This window comes from Chiloscyllium plagiosum, chromosome 15, assembly GCF_004010195.1.
Source record: "Chiloscyllium plagiosum isolate BGI_BamShark_2017 chromosome 15, ASM401019v2, whole genome shotgun sequence".
Lineage (NCBI taxonomy): Eukaryota > Metazoa > Chordata > Chondrichthyes > Orectolobiformes > Hemiscylliidae > Chiloscyllium > Chiloscyllium plagiosum.
The window spans coordinates 17,411,346-17,417,507 of NC_057724.1; positions in this window are offsets into that span (position 1 = coordinate 17,411,346).

Consider the following 6,162-nt stretch of genomic DNA (forward strand, 5'->3'; position numbering starts at 1 on the left):
CTGTGCTGTAATCTCTATGATTCTAAGGATCTAAATCATTTTACAATATCAGACATCCTTGAGTAAAAGCCTTAAACATCAAAGCATTTTCACACTTGTTAGCCTAGGTTTACATTAAAATGAACCATAAGGTTAACCATAAAAGTAATCCTAAAACAAGAAAAATGTGTTCTTACTTGAGATCTGGGCCATAGGTACGATTCTTTCTTACAGGAAGTGTTTTACAATTAGCCACCAATAAACATACAATTAAATTCTACACTTTCTAAATCAAGTCAAATTATTATTGAAAAAAAACTGAATCCTACACAAGATCAGATCACAGTATAACATAGTGATAATGATAGATCACAACATGGTTATTACAGATTCTCTGTGGATACACACCTCTGCAGACTGCAACCTGGATGACCCACATATGGTTGCTCATGGTTATCATTGAAGAAATCTGTGCAGATAGCAGCCAGTGGTGGTATCTATTGCTAGGGAAACAATATAGTCTTCTTCCGTTTGGTTAAAGTGTAAATACAAGAATAAAGTGTTCTCCTAAAAATGTGCAAAGGGAGATGGAGCAGTTAGGTGAGTCAGCAGGAAGCTGGTAAATAGAATGTGGTGTTATCAATTGCTGGATGGAACATTAAGCAGTTTTGAAAGTTCAGGGTAGATTTCAGCATTGTAGGAGGCAATTCAGGGCAGACAACACTGATGGCCAGCCCAGTCCCCTTATAGAAAATCAGAAGGCTTAGGAAAGTGATTGGAGAAAAGAAAGTAAAACTCATTATAACATAGAAAACATTTAAAGCAAGAAAAGAGCATGAGGTACATTTTTTTCAGGGAAGAAAAGTGACAAAATCATCCAATGAAAATGGAAAAGGGCATGAACCCTCCATTTTCCTCAAAGTGGCAGGAAACTTCCCAAGGAGCAGTGAGAAAGGTTGGAATCCTCCATTTTAATTCCTAAAATCAGGAAAATTATAATAAATTAGAACAAAGTTCTTAAAAGAAGTTACAGCTTGGAAATATTTTAAAGAATCTTAAAGCTGAATTTAAAAGCTCTAAGCATTTTAAAAAAAATACACGTACTTTGCAATAGTGAAAAGATTTCAGAGCTGGAAATGTTAAGTCAGGATAAAACAGCCAGTAAATACAATTCAATGCTTGATTAGAAGAATTTGATATAGTTCAACAATGGTATTGAATTGATATAAACTGGTCAAGAATGAAAATGCTGCAAAGATGGTAGTATTTTTTACAATAATTTGAAATGAAAATGTAATCCTGAATACAAGAAGATAGATTGATGGATCATCAGTAAACTTCACACTGTCAAGATGGAAAGATCACATCCAGTGCGAGACAGTCTGAGATAAATTGAAGCCCAAGATTGGGGGTTCCACAGAAAAGGAAGTGTGATATTACAGGAAAACTGTAAGTTCATTGGTTGGTGGTAGCTGCTGATCTGACCATGTATAATAAGTTACTTTCAGATTGAAGGGAAATAAGGGAAACATTTACAGATTATAAACTAAAAGACCAGTATGAAATTTTTAAAAATGAATTTGGAACAAGGTAAATGAGGGTGCTCTACTTAAATGTACACCGTTTATGAAACAAACACATCGAGCTTATAGAGCAAATTGAAATTGGCAGGGATGATGTTGTGGCTATCATAGAGACATGGCTGCAAGGGGATCAGGGCCAGGACATAAATATCCTATCATAAGGACAGACCCATGGACTGCGGGGGTTGGGCTTCCTTATTAGTGATAAAAGAAATGAATTGATAGCAAGAAGTGTTATAGAGTCAGAAGGCGTCGAAGCTGTAAGGGTTGAGTTGAGGAATTGCTAAGGTAAAAAGCCCCTGATGGAAGTTACATACAGGCCTCCTAGCAGTAGTCAGGAAGTGGAGCAGAAAATAAATCAGGATATAGAAAAGGCATGTAAGAAAGGCACTATTACAATAATCATGGAGGACTTCAATATGCAGGTGGACTGGGAAATCAAGTTGGTAACAGATCCTATAAGGACTGTCCATGACTGAGCAGCACAAAATGGCAGACTACTGCCCCTGACTAACTCTGCAGAACATGGTTGAAAGTAGTTAGAAGGCTTGAGAAAGTGTAGTGCTTAAGTGTAATCTCCACAAGCTGAACAATGGGGTCTGTGTCATCGTGTCTGAATTGTAGATAGAATGTGCAGCTGCAAAATAACAGATAAGAACATTTCATATTAATTAGTTATTTTTATTGGATTATTTGCAATATTAAGAGTAGGTTCTAGTTAAAGATTCTGCAGATATTCACCAAGATAAACTTTAAAGTAGTCATAGTTCCACATATACACAAAATTCACAAAAATATTAGAGGAAAAGATTCAAATAAAATTACGAGAGAAAGCCAGGCTCAGATAGTAAGAGCAACCTCCTATCAATAAAGAGAAATGAATCATTGGTATCGAGACTAGCAAGCATCGGAATGTGGGTTGAATGAATACGTTATAAGACTCCCAAGGATATAGATAGGGGTGCCTAGTAAATACAGTAAGACACAAATTGTCCACAACTCATTAGCCAAAGAATGCTAACAGTAGATGTAAACATAAAACTCTATTATGACTAACTTAATAGTTGAGCTCATATCATGAATGCTATAGCAGTTCATAAAAACTGACTTCTTTTGTATCTCCTTTAATTAGGATGGTGGGAAATATAAAATGATTAACAGAATTCAAGCAATCCTTCGAAATAAGCAAGTCTGGGAAATGTCTGAAGGAGTATAATCATTAACTTTGGAATGTGAATGAATAGTAATATCTCAAGGCCTGATGATTACAATGTCTGGTAAACACCATGAGATCATGGGGAACCTAGGCCTGTCCATCATTAATCAGGTCATGCTCAGGATTGGATGTATAGATTAAGGGGGAAGGAGCCTTAACAATGTTGCATGCAATTATTGTAACATGGAATTTATAAAAATGCTGTATCTCACTGGGAAAATCAGAGCATCATTGACTTCGCTCCTGAACTGGGCCAAAGATTACAGGGGCAATTGAGCCCTCATGTTGAGGCCAGATTTGGGGTGGTCTCTGTCCTATCACTGCATGATGCTGGTGAATGTTAGAATAGACTGCCACGTGCCTGAACTCTACTGTCTCCTGAAACATATTGCCTCACAAAGAATCACTTCTACAGATCCCAAGAAAAGGAATTTGTGAAATGTAAGCAAGATTTCTTTTTGAGCAGCCCACTAGGAAGCAGGCAATTCTGCATTTAATGATATGTAATGAGGTATACTTGGTTTGGGAGATAAGGGGAATGACTCCTGGGGGGCAGTGACGATAATATGATAGAATTCATCCCGCAGTTTGAGAGGGAGAAGCTGCAATCAGACATAATGATATTGCAGTTGAGTAAAGGTCACTACAAAGACATTAGGAATGAACTGGCCAGAGTTGATTGGAATGGGATCCTAGCAGGGAAAGCAGTGGAACAGGAATTGCAGAGGCTCTTTGGCATAATTCAGGAAGCACAGCAGAAATTCATGCCAAGGAAGAAGGAACATTTGAAGGGGAGGCAACCAGGGCTGACAGGGGAAGTTTGGGACAGAATAAAAGAAAAGGAAAAAGCATACAATGGAGTGAAGAATAGTGGGAAGTCAATGGATTTGGAAATCTTTAAAAAACAACTAAAAAAGCAGAGATGGGACGAAGATGAAATATGAGGGGAAGCTAGCTAATAATATAGAAGAAGATTGCAAGAGTTTTTTTTAGACATATTAAAGATAAGAGAGAGGGAAGAATGGACATTGGACTGCTGGAAAATGATGCTGGAGAAGTAATAATGGGAAACAAAGCAATGGGGGAACTGAGTGTGCTCTTTGCATCAGTCTTTTTGGTAAAAGACACCAGTACTATACCAGAACTTCAAGAGAGTTGGGGGACAAAGGTGAGTGTAGTGGCCATCACGAAGGAGAAGGTACTGTGGAAGCTGCAAGGTTTGAAGGTGGATAAATCACCTGGATCAGACTGAGATGGCTAAAGAGATTGCGGAGGCATTGTGGTGACCCTTCAGGAATCGCTGGAGTCAGGGATGGTCCCAGGTGATCAGGAAATGACTAACATAACACCCAGTTCAAAAAGGAAGAGGGGCATAAAACAGGAAATTATAGGGTGGTTACCTTTACCATGGTATTTGTTATGATTTTAGAACCATTAAAGATGACTTTGCAGAGTACTTGGAGGTACATAGTAAAACAGAGCTGAGTCAGCATGGCTTTATCTGGCATTGATCATGACGGAAAAATCTGTTAAAATCCTTTGAGGAGATAATAAGCAAGTTAGACAAAGGAGAGCCAGTAGATGTGATCTATTTGGCCGACCAGGCAGCTGTGAATAACTTAAGAGCCCATAGTGTTAGAGGCAAGGTACTGGTACAGCTAGAGAATTGACTGACTGGCAGAAGGCAGAGAGTAGGGATAACGGATTCTTTTTCAGGATGGCAGCCAGCGACTAGTAGAGTTGCGCAAGGATCAGTGTTGGGACCACGTTATGCATTAACCACCTGGATGAAGCAACTGAGAGCATTGTTGATAAGTTTGAAGAAGACACAAAGATGGGTTGAGGAACAGGTAATATTGTGGAGGTGGAGGTGCTGCAGAAGGACCTAGACAGGCTAGAAGAGTTGGCAAAGGAATGGTAGATGGAATAAAGTGTGGGAAAGTATGAGGTTATGCACCTTACTGGGAAGAATAGAGGTGTAGACTATTTTCTAAATGGGAAAAGCTTCAGAAATCTGAAGCACAAAGGGACCCGGGAGTCCAAGTTCAGGATTCTGTTGTTAACCCTATTTAGTGTGAGGTGATGCACTCTGGAAGAAGAAACAAAATGAGGGAGTATTTAGTAAATTATAGGATACTGAGTTGCTTAGAGGAATATAAGAATCTTGGGGTAATTGTTCACAGCTGAAATCAGCAGATCACGTGAATAGTGTAGTTCAGAAGGCGTATGGGACATTTGCTTTCATCAGTTGCGCCATCGAGCATAAGAGCAAGGAGGCATTGATGAGGTTGCATATAATATTAGTCAGGCCACAACTGGAACACTGTGTGCAGTTCTGGTCACCTCACTCCATAAGAATGTAACAGCAGTCGAAGGGGGATAGAGGAGGTTCTCCAGGATGTGGTTCTGCCTGGGATGGAAAAATTGAGCTCAAAAGAGATTAGATCAGCTTGGATTATTTTCTTGAGCCATGATGTGGAGGTGCCAGTGTTCGAGTGGGTAGACAAAATTAAAAATCACACAACACCAGGTATTGGTTTGTCTACTGCATCAGATCAGTTGTATGACAATTTGATATTTTCCTATAAATTCCCTATCCTATGTACCTGCCCCACGAGCAACCTGACGAATGAGCAGTAATCCGAAAGCTCGTACTTTCAAATAAAGCTGTTGGTTTTTAACTGTTTTCTTTGGAGTGGAGAAGACTGAGGGGGTCATGATTGAGGTGTATAAGATTATGAAGGGTGTGGACAGGTTGTAGAGAGAGCAGCTGTTTCCCTTGGTCTAAGAGTCAATCAAAAGAGGAGATAGTTTTAGGGTAAGTGGCAGAAGATTTAGATGGGATTTGGGGAAGAAAACCTTTTCACTTAGCAGGTAGTGGGAATCGTGAATGCACTGCTTGTGAAGGTAGTAAAGGCTAGAAACCTTACATCATTTAAAAAAAATATATGGATGAGTAATTCAAATGTCATAATGTTCAAGCATATGGGATAAGTGCAGGAAATTGGGATTAGTGCACTTTTAGTGGTAGATATGTCGGTGCAGACCTGATGGGACTTTTCTACATTATATAAATCTGTGATTAACATGCGAGTTCAGTTGGCAGCTAGGAAGGTAAATGTGATGTTAGCATTCATTTCAAGAGGGCGATAAAACAAGAGTAGAGATGTACTGCTGAAGCTATATATAACTCTCATCAGACTCCAGTTCGCACATTGTGAGCAGTTTGGGCCTCATATCTAAGACAGGATGTGCTGGCCTTTGTGGGAGTCCAGAGAAAGCTTACAAGAATGATGGCTGGGATGAAGGGCTTGTCATAAGTGGAGCATTTGAGGACTCTGGGTCTGTACTCAGAGTTTAGAAGGATGAAGGCCAATCTCATTG